The 18,060-nt window shown below is 38.2% G+C and overlaps 1 non-coding gene across 1 annotated transcript; it reads left to right on the forward strand.

Annotated features, from left to right (window-relative positions):
* Positions 1 to 17,384: 17,384 nt before the first annotated feature.
* On the forward strand, positions 17,385 to 17,463 carry Trnav-uac. The gene has a single exon. It is a non-coding gene; the product is annotated as a tRNA-Val (tRNA).
* The last annotated feature ends 597 nt before the right edge of the window (positions 17,464 to 18,060 follow it).

Raw genomic sequence — 18,060 nt, forward strand, 5'->3', positions numbered from 1 at the left:
AGCTTTATTAACAATACGTTTGGGCAATCTCTTCTATTTTGAGATTAATTGTTTCAGATAATCATAATCGCACATTTTCGACCTAGTCTTTACAAATATCATTCTTCCAGCCAAATGAAGTTCATGACAGACGGACTAATTTGATACAAAAATATGTCAACCTTATTCATCGTATACAGTATTCATAGTATGATTTATTAGTTTGCTCTGCTAATGAGAGCCTTGATGGAAAAATCTTCCATTCCAAATTTTGAATGCTACATTTTAATAGTAATTCTCTACTCAAATTTCATTTTCAACCATTTCTACCAATTTTATTAATATTTTTAGATTTATGTAAGTTTACACAGTTTAAAATATTCGGTAAATGTTTTCACCATGGTTGGTGTCTAAAAAAATGCTTGCGTTGCCACACCTTAGTAACTATGGAGTAGCGAACCTATGGTTATGGATATAATATGCTTATAATTTTCTCCCTATGACTTTCTGAAGTATTGAAAATTCCTCCTGTAACAGCCTTGTTAGGAAAGAGAGACGACTCATGAAACTTCAGATTCGCGCGGCAAGTACCAAATTGCAGTTCGGCGTGAACGGTCTTAGTAGGGTGGTTTCCTATTATTTTTTGATTGCTTAAATCGAAAGATTATTACTCCTGGAGTACGTATTTCACGCTTTTAGATTTTTAAATGACGATATATATTTTTCGCGATTAAATGAAATGTGAAAAATTTCAAGCGCGCGAAAACGCGACGGCTAAGTATGAATGCTGGGAAAAGCCTTTGTGACATCATTCTGATTCCCGCTGCCGTCATGTGAGGACACCTTGGTGCGAGGCTATGAGCGCCGTTACGATGCAGGCGGCTGGCAGGCAGCAGAGTACCCTGCTAGCAGGTAGCGCCTGGCTTAAATAAGGATTATTAATTCCCTATCAAACGAAGGAATCTTTCCTACCTTAGGCAATTTAAATAGGAGATTATTAAGAGATATTTCCCTGAGCTCTGTGCCACATGCATGCATTGGTAATCTCAGACGATGTAAAACTCCTGACTACTCGTATAGCATCTATTTCCCTGTGACGTCACGTAGAGTGGCATCGCATGGGCGCCAATCTGGCCGTTTTCAAATGCGGTTAAAATAGACCATTGCCATTCGTCTAAACTGGGATTTCTAAAACCAAATAATTTGTATATTATGAATACACTAATGTTGAGTAACGAATCGCAATCAATGCCTTTCGTTTTCTTTGATGAAGGAAACTATCCTATTGTTGGGAGAGCGTTTTGTCCGTTCCGTTGCCGTGCCGAACCGATCAGTGTCGTACCGGCGCGGCGGTTCACAATTATTTACCTCCGGTTGCTTGCCACAATATTCAAACGAATCCAGCCGTGCTTTGACGGTTGCTCGTAAAGGATTTCATGCTTTGAATTAAGTTCAGTGAAACTGAAATGGAGTTCATGATCAAGGCTTTTGCCCCTGATACACCTAGAAAATACAATTCGTTTAAATGGAAATTTTCCCATCAGTTGAGATGATAAAAATAAATTAAATCACTGAAAAGAGAAAAAAACTGTTGTCTCATACTCTAGAAACATATCGTGCATAAGTCAACGTGAGAGCGTAAAGGTCCCATTGATAACGATATCATTATTTCAACAGTAGACTTTTTATTATCCATTACACTGACATTTGACAGTTGATTCTCGCCTTCCTTTGAACATTTTACGGGCATTGCGACCACTATCATCATCCATAAACGCACTTTCGCTCGGACTAACTGCCTCGCAGAAGCTTCGAGTAGTATCAGGCCAATGGCCCCGCGACATTTCAAGCAACAGCACGACTCTGAAATTCCTTCACTCTCAGCGACTGACACCACGTTATTTCTGACGTCTATCTAGTTCACGCTGTAAAAATTCACAATCAGTTATCCGTGATATTTATGAAGTGTATTGTAGTGATATGTGGTGGAAATTTTCTCGAGGAGCGGCAGCTTTCCCTCGCGGAATAGTTCGGTTAGATGTCGATCGGTATTACCATTCTCATGATGGGACGTCTCTATACCTCATTGGTCTTCAGATAGGAAAAGGTATTTGGAGACCAGCTGTAGCAAGTAATGCTCTTTTTATGGTCCAAAATAAAAATAAAATTTCACGTAGGAGCAATACATTTACTGAAAATTTGTTCATTTTTGGGGATACTGCCTTGAAACAAGATCAAAGCAAATAATTTACCCTTAATCGCTCCAAATGGCTCTCAATAGAAATGTTATCGGGAAGGAAAATAAACATCATCTCGCAAAAAAGTTAAAAATTCTTCGAAACAAGGCCTGAAAGAGTAAAATTTGTCATTTTTTCTCGAAATTTTTAATGGCTAGAGTAAACACTATGATAAATGTTGCCTTTGAGTAATTGCAAAACCTTGAATATAAATTACTGACTAAGTAACGTTTACTGGCTGATAAGCTTCAGGGATTTTTGCTCTATTCATTCACTCACTCGTCAGTGTTCTATTAGCTCTTGAAACAATTTTTTCAATAATTATATTTCCAATATGCAATTATAATTCCGCGAGAGTTTACAAATAATTCTTACGATTATGAGGACCTGAGCTATGATCATACTCAATGGCAGATTTAGGGGGGAGTCGTAGGCGTTAGGATCTCCGCACAAATTTTATCAAAATGTTTAAAATTTTATTGGTTGAAAAGTTTATTAGGATATTTATTTCTTCTTCATCGTTGAATTTCTCAGCACTAGAACGACGGAGTTAGCCAGTGGAATTTGTTCCTTCACTCTATTCACCAATTTAAAAAAATGAACTTGGCCTTTCGTGAGTTTTCATCCACTTAAAGATATTTAGGTTAGTGGAGTCAGTATCTGCCGTGCAGATATTTTTAGGAAATAAATTATATTTTGCTTAGAACGACGGCATGCCATAGGAGAAATGTCACGCTTCGTCGTTCCAGCGTTGAATACCTAAAAATGTTCAATTTGATCTGTCGCTAAGAATATAAATGGAATTTTAGGTTACAATATGCGTAAAAAATGGGTATTTTTATACATTTTTAATGGGAGAACGCCCCTCTCTCCCGGGGGGTGTTCTATACTTCCCTTACCCAGGTCATGACCCCCCCCCAATAAGATGCTAAATCTACCTCTTATGTACTGATTTAAATGGCGGCCCTCAAAAACGAGTTTTTTATTTGGGGAAAGAGGGGCATAGCTACGTCAAAAAAGCAATATCCTCCGACCGTTGCAGCACTAAGCTGGTCTAGGCGTTTAAAAAATTAGTCGTGTTACCTAAATCTTCACGGGCTTCTCCTGTGGCTTTCCCTGAATTCTCTATTCTGCCGCGAGCATTCATTCCAACGAGACCGTCCGCAGATACCCTATGATTAAAAGGCCCGCGCTCTCATTAGAGGGGAAAGCTTCGTGCTCAAGAACGCCTGTTGGATAAATGATCGTTCTGTGGGAGGTTTAGACTCCCTCGACCGGATAAACACTCACCAGATTACTCCGAAAGGTCGCAAGTTCAATTTCGACTCAGAGCACGTACGTTATGGAGGTAAAATGATGCTGGGAACGGAGGCGTGCCTGAGGTATGAAACACACGGCCTGTCGTCCACCGAAAACGAATGCCTCTCTTTCAAGGAATCATTATCCACGGCCAAGATCATTTTATTCTGCGTCCTTCATTAACCAGTGAACACAGCGATACTCTCGTCACGACTAGATTGCAGGGTAATTTTGAATCGTCAGGATCGTATATGTTATTATTACCTCAAATTACTAAAACACTCACTTCTCTGTAGGATGTGTGAATATCTTATTAATTTTTCTGAGATAAATTGGTTAACAGTTACTAAAATTACGGCTAAATAGAAATTCCAATTTACATGCATAAAGCATTTAAGTTTATACACGCGATTAATCTAATGGAACTCCGATTTCTTGCAATAACGAAATTCTAATTCCACAGTAATAAATAATGAGCGATAAACCGTATTATAAATTACAGTAAGAAAAAGAGGAAATTATCACCTCACAAACATATACCTCGCACTTTTACACTTGGATAACTCTAAAAATGAATTTCGAGGCAAAGCAAAATTAAAGTTTGAGGTAACTGTTAACTAAGATACTTGGGAAACGTAGACGTGGATATCACTTTTTTGATTGCTTCTCTATTTCGAATTTTAATAAAATATTATCATAAAAAAGCTTCCCTCTATATTTCACGATCGTCGTCCGGAGTTTAAGTTTGTACCAGAGGAGCGATGAGCTGGCTCTATCTTTTTTTTACGAATTTGATCCGAAAATACGGAAATCCTGAGCACTCCATCCCATCTGAGGGTTTATACCGTTTTTTCTCTTCGGTAAGGGTTAACTATAGATAACAATATATAAAAAAGAGAGAATAACAATCGCAGTGAGAGTATTTACAACTTTCTTTGCTATTTTGAACAAGGAACTGGTAGTTATAACGAGAATGAACACCCAGGTAAAAGCAACTCCGAATATCTTCGTACGATGTGCATGCATGATTACTCAGAGAATTGGTTAATTGGGCGACTTCAGCTTTTGAAGTAACACAAGGAGGCTTAGGGATTATTTTGAAATAAATATAAGCGAATTAACAGCTTAACTAATAGACCTTTACGACAGCCATATGTTTGGGCCACTCCGAAAATAAATGAAAGCCGAATAGCAAAATGGCATTATATTTTAAGGACTGAAAGAAAGGAAGTTGTGGGTGGTTTATTGAAAATATAAGTGGCATAAATTACAATTATATATCGCACGGCAAAAGCTGCCGAGTACGCTGCCCATTCAACAACGAAATGTGGCATTGTAATAAAGGTAAATTTGGCACAATCAAACATCAATGATCGAACACTTACCGTTGGAATGGCGCGGGCGTGATGGCTATATGTGTATCAGTGATATTTCAACAGCTCAGCCAACTTAATAAAAGAAATTTGGACGGGCGAAGTCGAGAGAGGATAATGATATTTCGGAACGAAAACATATTAATACTATTAATGAGAACAATAAGCATCCAAATGAAAGGCCTTGGAGGACCTCGCCTTTCTCCTTTGCCTCTCCTTATATATATATATATATGTCTCTCTCTCTCACGCTTATACCTTTCATTATAATTCTAACCTTCGGCAGTTTAAAAGAAGTAGGTTAAGTAAGTGCTTTTTGAAGGAGCTGTTAGCGGCCCGCCATAGGGGCAAGCTCCCTATAAGTCTTTGCCATTTCCATAAGACTCTTCTAATTTCTTGACCCCTTCTAGTTCAAGTTTCAAGTTTGAAATTTTCGTGTCTCACACATATATGTAAGCATATACCTTAAATCTCCATTTAATACAATCTCTTTTATCCCTCCATTAATTCACACTGCCTCTATATTAATCCCGTGATGCCGTGTTCAAAATTCTATTGCTGCTTCTAAGGTCAGAAGTAAGTAATAGAAATTACGGCAGTAATTTGTAGGTTGATTGTTAACTGAGACCATGATTGTCATTAAGGGTGATTGGCCAGTCAAGGGGGTGGCGGTTTTCGGAAATGTGAAAGGCCAACTGGCGAGCACAGGAACTGGCGTGCCAGCGAAAATAAAAGGTTTACTTATTTAAAAAATTAACACGCGACGGCTTACCTTGACATAGATAATGAAACAGTGGATATCAATCGATTATTATATTTGACACATTAATATCACTAAAACGTGGTCACAGCAATAATTTTCCCAAAATCAGATATTAACACGTTTGGACCATTATATGAACTTTTAATTTTGTTAACATTCGTATTATCCATCTCTAAAATGAGGTATGGCAGAATAGAAATACATGGATAAAACAATCACGACTGATTTTCATCTAATTATAAGAAATGATTTGAGAGGCCTTTTAGGATAATTACATGGCATTAAAAATTCTTCAAAGAAGAAACACGGAATTTTTTGGAGTTGATATTCCAGAACATGTTTTTAATAAGATGTAGAATAGTGATCAACTAGGAAATCAAATATTTTTCAATGAGGATCCCTCTGAATAACATGTCCCTGGAAAATGTAAACTTCCATCTTTTAAAAAATTAATTTCGAAAACTTTAGAGATAAATTTGACTGTTTTTGATGTAGGTACTATTACGGCAATTTTAGATTTTCATGACTATATAATAAAACTTTGTGATTGCCACAGAATCTAAATATAACTCGCACATCACGTCTCAACACAAAGTGGCATAATCGTGCACTGCCCAGCGCATACCGAAGGTAGAAGGAGAAAAAGCCCAATTAAGAAAAGAAGTGAAGTCATTGAAGCAGGTAAAATTAAAAGATAACAAATAACTTAAGTATGATCTTAGGTTTTCCCGGCGTATCAGTTGCAGAAAAGTTTCTCGGGTTTTCCACCGGTTGATGTCGTCCATGTCTCCCGACGTTTCGATCCGCGACCGAATCTTCGGAAGATCCCCTGAGGATGATCAGCAAGTCGCGGATCGAAACGTCGGGAGACATGGACGACATCAACCGGTGGAAAACCCGAGAAACTTTTCTGCAAATAACTTAGGTTCAACTGTGCTAAACCTCTGCATTATGAAAAATAAAAGAATAAAACTAGGCTAGGTTCACTAGTATATGTAAAATAGGGATGGCAATCGAAACTAAACGAAAGTCAAAACCATTAAAATGTCAATAGTTTCGTTTTCAGGTGCGAAATGTAGAAACGAAATGGATTTAAACCCGGGGAGCTAAACTAAGGGTCGAAACGAAATCGGAGTCAAAGGGTCCAAACTAAACTACAAATCTGGGACGAAACGAAACGAAGATAATGTTTCGCTACGGAGGGACCACGTGCTTCACCTTCGAAATCTAGTTTCGACTCACACAACGAGTACGCAGTATGGTTGAATGAAGTAGAGGTTCGGCTTACCGTCATTAGATGCATGGGGCACTTTAACAGGAGAACGGTGAACACAAACTGGCCATTCGATTTTTAAGGTCGATTTTTAACCCCGATATATCGAAGGAATAGGTCGAAACTATTCGTTCTTATCCTCCTTCGTTCAAGTTCTGGGATCGAAACTTATCTATGAGCAGCGGAGTTTCGATTAATTTAGTTTCGCTCCTAGGAGTAAAGTTTCGTCCCGGGTAGAAACTAAACTCCTTGGCGATTTTAATTTCGTGCGGGAACGAAACTAAACCTAGGCCTCGTATTTTCGTTTCCCTCCGGGACGAAACGAAACATTTTCGTTTCGTTTCATTTGCCAACCCTGATTTAAAAAGCCATGACCTGGGTTTCATAACATAGTTAACCTGAAAATGTAACTTTTTTATGAAATACCGGTCGTGCATTTCTAATTAACAAGTGATCCTATCAAAGTTTTATTCCCATAATTTCCGTAAAATCAAAAGTTTTATTCTGAAATATTCACAAATATGACTTTCACTTACGATACTCGGCAGTCATTACTCGTCACTCCTAAAATCTAATAGGCGTGAGGTTATTTTGCCACGACGCACTACGGTGGCGTCAATCCGACGCGTGCGCATAGGCATAGCGTGCGCCGACCGACCGCGGCGTGTCATAAGAGGCGCGAGGAATGAGTAGGGGGATATGGCGGGAGTGTGAGGAAACATGGCGGAGGCGCGCACCCGAAACCAGATCGCTCGTAAATATTCTCAGACGGAACGCTTGGCAAACACAGCGAGAACTCTCTTTGTGCGGCGAGTGCAGTTTACGACCGCCGACGGCGATACTTCGTCAGGAAAGTCGATGCGTAGGAAGGCGGACCGAGATAGGCTTAATCTGTGAAATGACGGCGGATACCATCAGGGCCTTGCAACGATACTGGCTTGCGCATGGTGATGTCGAAGGGCGAGGTGGGCCTCGGAAAGGAAGTGGCCTCTTTAACCTGAGAGAGTGAATTTTACACGCCTATGGCTTAGTTTGAGGTGGGCTCTACCCTCACCTAACCAAAGTAACCTTAGGATAGAATCATTTAGTGAGTGAAGTGAGTCAGAAAATGTATTTGGGAGAGCTGTAACCCAGAGCCCTGTAGAGCGCTAGGCTGATGATCGAAATATCCCAGGTTCATTTCCCATATGAAGCCTCCAGACACACCACATTGGGTACTCAAAGTGCGAGACGACCCACGGAAAGGAGCTGGACCTCCTACCCTGAATAAGTGACATTTACAAGCCTGTGGCTGGGTCTGGAGTGTGTTCTACCCTCATCTAGTCAAAACAACCTTCGGGTTGAATCACTGGGTGGGCATGATGCTGTCACTTTGATAACAATGGGGAACTTGCATGAATTTTTTTTATTTCACAGACGGACAGAAAATTATTTTCTGAATACAACAAAGAAAACCGCATGTAAATCTGAGTTTTCCTTCGCGAGATATTTAATGATAAATATAACGAATTTTAAAGCGCGGGAAAAACTCCCTCACCCCCCAAGCCACTGCCAACGAAGCCTCGATGACGTCAAAGGTGCCTAAACATCACGCGAAGCTATTGTTGTGATTGTTTGTAATAGTTGCCAGCAGCTGTGAGAGCTTCGTTTGTTAGACGTGTTGATTATTTTATATTTAAAGATAAATATCCGACGATAGAGGCTTTGAAGCCCTCATATTTTGCATTATTTATAATATTAATATCTGAGTAAGGGCATAAAATATAAAACTGGAGCAGTTAAACCAAAAATTTTATAATACCTAAATAACATCGTTGTAGGAGTCTGAGCCACGGCCATTGGAAGGGGGAAACGTAAATTGTAAGTTGATGTTATCGACGGCATATCATTCATTTAAGTATGTAATTAGAACGATTTTGATGTTTACTAATGTCCGCTTAGCTTTTATATATAATAACTTCATCCGTTTATTCGTAGGTACCGGAGAATTCGTCATTTAGGACTGTCTGTGCCTGTATTATGGGGTGAATTCCAGTCAATGCAACTTTTACTCGCTGATTGGAGACACCTAGGAACATTTTTGTGCCAAAATAGTGTCATTTTCTACGTGACATCTCCCGTTAAGCTACTGCTAATAATCACAGTGCCAGTGGTTGTAATGCACAAAGTTTGACAAGGTTGAAAAATATCGGCCAAGAGTTATCAGAGTTCCATCGTGATTGAATTGTAAAAAGTGCTATTACGCTATCGATAAATGTCTAACAGTAGTGTAAAAATTGTCAGTGGCGTGCTAATCTCCGTTGTTCACCGTAGATATGACATTTCACGATCACGCTATTGAAATAAAAACTGTGTGTGAAGTTTGTTATTCCATTATTTCAACGAATAGTAGTGAGAAAAGTCACTTGTGTCACTTGTGTGGGCTAATTTAAGGGTTTAAATCAGTGAATAAATAGTTGTTTTCATCATAACGAATTCTGTTATTGTAAGTTGTACGTGATGAATATAAGAATGTGACAGTGACTTCCAGTTTTTGATAACAGTATTTGCCTATTTCCCACTATATTTTTATGGTATGTGCTAGTATATTGTTTATGGATTTACCTATATTATTGAAATAGGTTGTAGCTTGTGTGTGTGTTAGCAGCGGAACCGATTAGCGATCTCACATGTGGATTGTGTGCAGACTGTTTTGCTGTGAATTCGTACCGTAGGACGGATAGGACTACCTTCTCCGCTAATTCGGCGTTGCCAAATTCAACAGCACAGCTTACTCTAATGTCAACAGCACAGCTTACGATCGTTATCCTCCAGTATTACAAGTTTCTTTTACATCTCGATTTGCCGCCGACGTATAGCAATAATTTGTCTTAACAAATTCCATGAGGGTCGTGGCATCAATTTTTGGTGTCCTAAAAAAAGGCTGGTGTCCTAACACCCCATGCCACACGCCTTTTAGGCGGCTTGCGGGGTATTATGTAGACATAGATGAATTTCAGGTGTACTATTCGAACGAGTGGCAACCTTATCATCCATTTTTCTGATCACTAAAACATACGAAGTGAAACGCTTGTACTTCATCATCCCGATGCCGCATTATTAATATCCCAAGTAATAATAATCTAGGCACAATAGCAATAGGAAATCTTGCCCAAGAATAACAGAACAAAATAAAGTGACGATGAGCGGCTAAATACTCCCTCAAAACAAATTTTACACCATTCGCTCGGCGTATTTCCCTACTCCCTACGGTTGTTTAGGCACCTATGACGTCACGCCTGGCCTCGGCGACGCTCGGGTGTCTTCGCGCAGTGGTCGGCTCAGAGAAATTTTTCTCGATTTTAAATGCAATTTTTTTATTTCTTTTGATGTTGAATGGAGAAACTGAAGGTATTTTTGCGAGCTAATGTATCCATTTGACTTATTCAAAATAGTTTTTAGAGAAATCTACGACCCATGCAAGTTCCTCATTATAATCCGCGGCGGATCGAGATGTTTGAGAGATTTGGTTACCGTTACCCTTCAATACATCTAGATCAGTGGTTGGAAACTTAACATACAGCTGGGAATGTAACTGCGTGGCCATTTCCACCTTGACAAGGATACATGCCGGATCTTATTCGAGATAATTTCATATAGTAACACTTCTTACCTTAACTAAAGTAATAAACATTCTAAACGTAATCTTGCAATTAGTATTGCAAGTACAGAATTACTGATTTCTTGTGCGATAATTTTAGTTGAAGCAATTAATATTGGAGGTTAGAAAAAAATTCACGTGTGTTTATCCGGGTTAGATCCTCATTTTCCATCCACTTTTCGATGAATTACTTATTCATCGTAATCAGGGGCGTTGATTCCGGTTCTTGAGTGGCCAGGGTGGCAGCAATGGTCCTGATGACGATGAATAAGTCATTCATCGAAACGTTGGCAAGGGTGGCGATTGAGAATCTAACTCAGATGGAATACTGAGAACTGATTACGTCAGCTATTCGCCATGATAACGTTAAATCTTTCATAAAACTAAAATGACTGATATCAATAGATGCAACGTCATTACAATACATACGAAGGCTACCAAGCAGCAATTGATATCCCTACAACATCCAGACAACAATGTTGGCGTTAATATATGACACCCGTGCAATATGAATGTAAATCTAATTAACGTTGTATGCATATATCTAACAAATATCCAAAGGAACTACCAAACACCATTGCAAAGCTCTCCAGCAGTGAATATCGAGGTCAATATTACAAAATTTCTTAGATATCTTCACAAAATCCAATGAGTAGGTAATAGCTATGCTTATTACGGTTTTCTATAATCCCCAGACATATATAAAAAAGCATTTTTGCTCTTTAATTGTATACTGAACATATGCTACCGATGGATATCGTTTGGAATAGAATCTTTTCAGGGAAACTAGTGCTACTTCATGAATTTATGGTAAAGATGATAAAAAAGAATAAGTATTACATTGACTTTTTCCACAATAAATTTTATTAGTAACCCATATCGTATTTACACTTAGAATTCTACTTCCTTCCTTTAGTTTAATGTGTATTGACTATATCTATTTAAGAATATCACGTACGTTGCAGCTTGGATATCTAGGTAACATTATTTTAACAACTCGCCGTGGATGTTACAAATAGTATACCAATGTAACGCTGTCAAAATAACCATCGCGTAATAACAACGTGTTTTAGATTTATCAACCTTATTTATATATCCGATGGATATCGTCTGCCGCTTGGTCAGATACTAAAAAATTGGGTAGTTTCCTTCATCAAGACAAAGAAAGGCATTGCTTGCGATTCGTCACCCAACATTAGTGTATTCATAATATACAAATAATTTGGTTTTAGATATCCCAGTTTAGACGAATGTTAATGGTCAATTTTAACCTCATTTGAAAAAGGCCAGATTGGCGCCCATGTGATGCCACTCCAAGTGACGTCACAGGGACCTAGATGCTACGCGAGTAATCAGGAGTTTTACATCGTCTGAGATTACCAATGTATGCATGTGGCACAGAGCTCAGGGACACAAGAAAATTCTTCCTATGAACAAATTGTTGTCATGGTAGGCACCAAGCTAAAATTAAATGAGGAGTTGAAGAAGAAATGGGTTAATAGCGATGACTATTTATCACGATTAATTTAATTTATAAAATAAATAAATGTACTTTTAGTCATCATTTCTAAGGTACTTTATAAATTCAGCACATATTAAGGATAAAGTAGACTACTTGGCAGTCATATTGGAGCAGTCGTAAAAGTGTGTTTTCATTCTCTCATGGCTGGCGTCATGAATCTAAGCTCATTCACTCCTTTAATGCTCCCTCCCTTAAGTTAACTACTTCCAATATCGTCGAGGGACTATTTTAGCTCTTTCATAAATAATTCAATGACGATTTCGAATATAAATGACAATTCTTCCCGGCCATAATTATGGATAAACGCTTCACATGGTCCAAATAGAAAAAAGAAGGCATAAATTTCACTTTATGTCAATATTATAAAATAAAATACAAATATTTATTACGAAAAGGAAAGGCAACCAAGATACTGCCGGAATATCGTATAAAACTAGAATAGTGGGTAATTCCACGGAAAGTGTAGACCAGTGAAGAGCAAAAAAGACTTAAAAATACTATGGTGCGTTAAATAAATCCTCTTAACAATGTGCTGAGTGTTGTAAAGCACTACGACGTATCTTCTTACTGCGTTTAAGGCTGTTTACTTCTCGTTTCATAGAGAACGAAAGCAATGAATTATATTTCGATCAATAGGATTTTACCAAAGTATTACCTAACTGTCTTACATCTATTGCTGTTTTTAACATCCCTTTTCCGCTCAGCACTTACTCTATCCAAATCTTCAGTCTCCTCCGTTTCTCTTCTTAAGTTTTACTTTCTTCGCTGACAATACCCAAGACATTCCTTTTCAAGAATGAAAGACGACAATATAAAACTATCCGCGGAGATGTTTTACTTCTCCATCAACATGCAATCGTGCCCGCATCAAACGGTTATACTTTGAAAATTGCCGTATGAAAACCCATTCAATTCAACCCGAAGCACGCTGAGTTTGCAAAGAAAGTGAACCAACATAAATAAAGTTTCTGTGCAAATTCTGGGAATATAGTAGCAAAGATGAGATATTAACTGATTTTCTTTAAAGTAATGCAATTACAAACCAGACGCTACTTCCAGGCGAGCTCCATCCTTTGACTTCAAAGTGCCGGCTTGATAATGTAATATTTTTTTATTCCATTGAAATATATTGCTTTCGAGAAACACAACGTGACTTTCAGTTTTCCAGGAATATGAAGTGTATGAAAATGTAATTCAATCGTGCAGCTTTGCTGAACTGAACTGCTTTTGATATAAAACTGTTAAGAGAGAGTAAATATTTTTTCCATGCTTAGCAAACCTTTCAACGCGTACTTAACAGGGGTCTGTCTACGATTGGAATGGATTAGGAATACCTCTACTATCCCAAAGCATTTAAAAAATATTTGCCTAAGATCCTGTGTGTTATAATCCTTCCTAAAAAGTATTTCAGAGATAAGTTTTCCTGGATATTGCACAATAACTTACACCACTTTTTTTTACAGAGCACGACCCGGGTTTCAATGAATTTTCATCATCTTCAGGCGCAAATTATGATTTGTTTATCTTATTATAGTTACCTAGTTACTTGATGAATTTTAAAACGGATGCCAGAATAGGGGAAAAGGATGGGTAAAGATATTCATTTATAATAGTACTGTTCTGGCTTTCAATCATTTTTAAAACTTCTAACTCCTCCCTAGAGTCCAATTCACGGCGGTCATTGTAAAATTTTAAAATATTCAATTTAAAATCGCTCCTATGGCAATTTCATATTAAGTGTTTTAGAAAAGTAAAATATGTATAGTTTATATGTTTGTGATATCCAGGAAAACTTATAATCGATTTCCACAAAGTTAATCAAGAGTTAGTGAATCTTATTTCAGAGATACCAATGAGTATTATTTTTATCGGGTGAGCTAAGTAGGTAATTACTATGCGTGAATACCACTCTTATCCGATCATTGATATCCTAAAACCCGCTCCTCTGATTGGAAGAATCTTTAAGAATGAACCGTGAAAAAAATTATCATTAAATGTTTTTGGCCTGATTTAACACCATGCCGGATCCGTCGCAGAAATGCACGGTGGACCTAAAGAAAAAAAAACCAAACAGCCTTTCATTCTCTGACAGACGGCTCTGTTTTCGCTTGAGCAATCTGGAAATCCGTGGGAACAATTCACACTCGTGAATGCTGAAAAAACGAAAAGCATCTCAATTTGCGTTGGCAGCGGCCGTGGTTTTGCACAGCCTCGGGGCATGCGAAGAATTCCAATTCGATATTAGCGATAGAGAAAATAAATTCGAAGGAAATTCTTTATAAGAACACGGGTGGAAATACGTTAACAAAAATAGCCAAAGCATTAAAAAATCGTCCTTATATCTGTAGGGTGAGTGACGATAGTATTAAATGCAAATTCTTTCCCTTAGGGGTAAGAGTCACTAAGTAAGCCGCTCTCCGCATACCAGTGACTATATCGAAGAAATAGTGGCTATATTATATGAGGAAAGGAAAACAAATTATTAAAAAAGTCCTTGAAAAACGTTTTTGGAAAGTAAATGAAAAAACATCAGCACAATTTTCTCCATTAAAATCGGAGGATTTTATCCAAGTAGGTTTATTAGTAATTAATGATTCCGTTCTCAGCTAGGAGGATTAATTACTATATTCGCTCAGGACCAACGCTACAATAGAAAAAGACTGCAAATCAAAATAATCGCTGAAAATTTTAAATGATTGTGCTCGTTAGCAATATTGTGCTTAGCACTTCAGAAACTATTCAGTTTCCAGGATTTTTTTAGAGGTTTTAATGCATTAAATTTCTTGTCCAAGAGCTCCTAGAATGCAGCCGGTCGAAGTGTTAAGGAATCCATATGTTAAATCTTAGCAGTCCGAATATCTGATTACCTAAATTTCGTGGCAATCACGGGTGATCCAGAGAAAAAACATAGGCTGCCTACTCTGACTTTGTAATTCACGTACCGATGGTGTAAGGCCTCATCTCTTATAGGTGACGGCAGCCCAAAAAATTAATTGAGTGAACATGTTGTTTCAGTCACAGCATGCTTTGGACATTCAGTATTTTATGTAACATAGAAATTATGAGCATACAAATAAATAAAAGATAATGAATTGGGTTTGTTTTTTACAACAATCGGAACATAATCCAAATGCAATTGTTGGTGCATTGATTCCAACAAGCCGATTAGGGGATCTGTTCTGGTGACAGCTCAGATTTCTATTGGTGAAGACTACAAAGTAGCCAATTTCAAGAAGGTTGTTTTGTTGTCAGCCCACATATTTTTCTATGAAGGGGCAAGAGTTTTCCTCCAATCTTGGCGACGGAGCAAGGCTACCCCGAAAAGGCGGAACAGATTAAAGGGGAATGTTCGACATGCAAACAAGTTTGAAGACTTCCAGCCGAGGATTTCCGCAGACGATAATCTTGTTCCGTTTTCGGGAGCAGGGAACTGGCTGAGCGCTTTACCATTCTCCGGATCTCATATCTCGGGCTTTGATGCAACTGAAGATCAGCGGGCTAATCTCGATCCATATTCCCACTACGGCTAAGCCATGAGGAGATCCTCGGGCGGACACGATGTTACGCTGGCAAAGTGCCCGCTCTCCTCGTGAATACTTACCGGCTCCCTTGAAAATTGCTTCCTCACCGAAAGGGGTCAAATCTTATCGGTAATCTGGCAAGGAGCTGGGTGAAAGAAATGTCGAACTGGTTCAGCTTCTTTGAAGGGATCGCGATCGCTAAACAGCATCCTGCTTGACATACCTATCGCTATTAAGATAGAAAATAGAACCTCACACGAAGTCAGAGATAGATAGATAGATAGGTATCGAGTCTTTTCACGATTGAAAATACACTTTCCATTCTCAAGATGTGAAATATACAGAATAGAAATCTATTTTGCGAAAAATCCACAGAGGAAAAATCATTCGCCTTGACCGGCCGAATGCTTTAGCCAGTTAAGCTACTGAGGCGTCATTCTCCCCTGTGGTAATTTGTGGACTATACCGGACAAGGTGAATGATTTTTCCTCTGTGGATTTTTCGCACAATTTGTGCATTGCGGGTGACTCCGTAAAACTTATCACCGCGGCTAGTCCCGGTATACTTGAATAAATAGAAATCTAGTTTAGTAGATAATAAAACCCGAGAGAGCTAATACGTATATTTTCTATTGCTTTGTATTCATAGAAGGTGTGTTCAAAAGGTCAAGGAAAAAATAATTGTATTCATCGAAAGAATTATTTTAGCCAGCGTAATAAACAAGGGACAGCAGAAGTATATAAGGCTGTTCCTTCTTATTATTGAAAGGCTTACATTTAGTAGTGGTACTGGTTATCTTATATGGCCATCATAGATACCTCGCACCGCTGTCTAAAAGAACCTATTTAACCGCATAATCATCGAAAAGTAAACGTACTATAGGGCTTTATTTCCTGAAAAAATCATCATCGCAAATAAGGCTTCCGCTTTAAAAAAAGGAAGTCGCTGCGCTTAATTAATATATGCTTGATAGCTAAGTGAAGGATCGCGTGTGTGATCATCTGTGTATGGTAATTATTCACTATGAGAAGATTGTGAGGGTTACTGTCTCACTTTCTCCAATCTATAATTGACATCCTTTTGACACAGAGAGATTGTTTTTATTCAACACCAGATATGCTTCATCCCCAAGGATAAAATTTGTTGGAAAGGTCACTGAATATGTACTTCCGGCTACAAATCGCATGTATATACTTTAACAGCTTCAATAATATTTGTGTAACTGGCTATAAGGCGAGAAAGAGCTCATCAGTAAGAAAAGCAAGTAACTTTGGCGATACATAAAATTATCGCTTTCTAATATAAGGGTAACATCCGCGACCGAGAGTTTTAGTTCCATACAAGATACATAGTAATCGCCATGGTTGACAGGGTGCAGGGTCACATTTCGAATGGTTTCATCAGACATAACGTTAATCATCATCATTAGTCAACAACCCTATTATTGGTTTGACGGAGCTCTGCGTTCCACTCTCCTATCCGCTAACCTTTTCTTAGCGACGCGACGTATTTCTTCTCTTTTACATCCTTTATAACCTGTCCTATGTAACTCTTTCGGGTCCGTCCCTTGCCCTTCTTCCCAAGTAAGTTGTACCGTCTTCTGATTAAGGTATTCAGGAGGCTTCTATTTTCTCCATATCTTTTTAGCACTTCCTCGTAACTTGCACGGTCAGTTCATTTTATCTTCGGTTTGCAAAGCCATGAAATGCACTCACACTGATATTTTACCAGTAATTTGGAAGCTCTCGTTAAGAAATTTTTCCTATTTAAATATGTGGTTCTCGTGGTGTAGTGGTTATCACATCCGCTTTACACGCGGAAGATCCCCGCGTCCAGTTCGAACCCGGGCGGGAACAAACTTTTTGATTATCCCTCAAAGCAACTGACTCGGCAGTTTCATATTTCCATGATATGAATGCAACTTTCATAATGCTAACTATTATTTTACATACGTCATGATTCACTTAAAGGAACTACTACATTGTAGAAACCACCCAATGCGATGCTAATTATTCAGAGGTGTTTTTAATATTTTGGTTGCACGAAGGAATCAATTTTTCGTATTTATACCTAACGCTGGAATTCCAAATAAGGAGAAATACTTTTCCTTTGCTTGAACTAAAATCACCAAATACGTGAAAATAGAAATGATCTGGTTCAGACTGACGGTCAAACGCGAAGTTTTAAATCTGAAAAATTACAATACCTACAACATAATAATGCGTAAGGGATTGCTTAAGGGGATTTAAATACTTAAAGGTCAAGCAGTAGGGCCCAGTAGTAAAAATAATTAAGGTTGTTTCACTTAATGATAATCAGGTATCAACTTCGGGCGGATAAACTTAAACAAATAAGTAGAAATTTAATGTTTAAGTGTGTTTCACCTTCGAGAAAAATATACGGGGGAAATACGGTCAATTATTGGTAAAATAATTTTACATAAGACAAAGGGG

This window comes from Ischnura elegans, chromosome 3 (assembly GCF_921293095.1).
Source record: "Ischnura elegans chromosome 3, ioIscEleg1.1, whole genome shotgun sequence".
Lineage (NCBI taxonomy): Eukaryota > Metazoa > Arthropoda > Insecta > Odonata > Coenagrionidae > Ischnura > Ischnura elegans.